Source organism: Mchenga conophoros, linkage group LG6 (assembly GCF_057382185.1).
Source record: "Mchenga conophoros isolate Kocher_MC1m ecotype Shallow Benthic linkage group LG6, M_conophoros_male_GT1.1, whole genome shotgun sequence".
Taxonomy (NCBI): domain Eukaryota; kingdom Metazoa; phylum Chordata; class Actinopteri; order Cichliformes; family Cichlidae; genus Mchenga; species Mchenga conophoros.
The window spans coordinates 305,271-306,013 of NC_140531.1; positions in this window are offsets into that span (position 1 = coordinate 305,271).

Below are 743 nucleotides of genomic sequence, written 5' to 3' on the forward strand. Positions count from 1 at the left end.
AGAGAGATAAATAATTACCACACAAAAAAAGAGCTACCACACTGGGAAGGTGAAGACAACTGGGGTGCCCGGCCTGGCCACGAGGTGTCCCTTATTTATTTTTCAGGGAGTTGGCAACCCTACACACAGCACAGAGGATGCAAATATCACTCAGTATAAACCGGTGAAACGGCGCAGTCCTGTACCGCGTCTTCACCTCGGCAAAATTAAACCAGTCGAAATACCAAATGAGGCCAACAGTGGCTCGATGAAGCCATTCTCCACAAGGACTTTCCATGAAGTTCGTCTTGGCTGTGCAAGCGAAGAAAGAATAAAACTAGCCAAGTGCAGATGAGTGAGCGAAGATGAACCAGGGGAGCACGGAGGCGAAAGAACGAGGGCAGTGAGACGACAAGAAATGAGTACCAGTGTCACGGCCTTTTAAGTTCTGGCGTTTATTTCGTTGAAAAATATAAACAAAAATCAACCCAATAATTTCAAACATAAACGAAAGTTAACTTAATCTTGGGCGATCGTGGCTGAAGAGTTGGGAGTTCGTCTTGTAATCGGAAGGTTGCTGGTTCGAGCCCGGCTTGGACAGTCTCGGTCGTTGTGTCCTTGGGCAAGACACTTCACCCGTTGCCTACTGGTGGTGGTCAGAGGGCCCGGTGGCGCCAGTGTCCGGCAGCCTCGCCTCTGTCAGTGCGCCCCAGGGTGGCTGTGGCTCCAATGTGGCTTGCCATCACCAGTGTGTGAATGGGTGA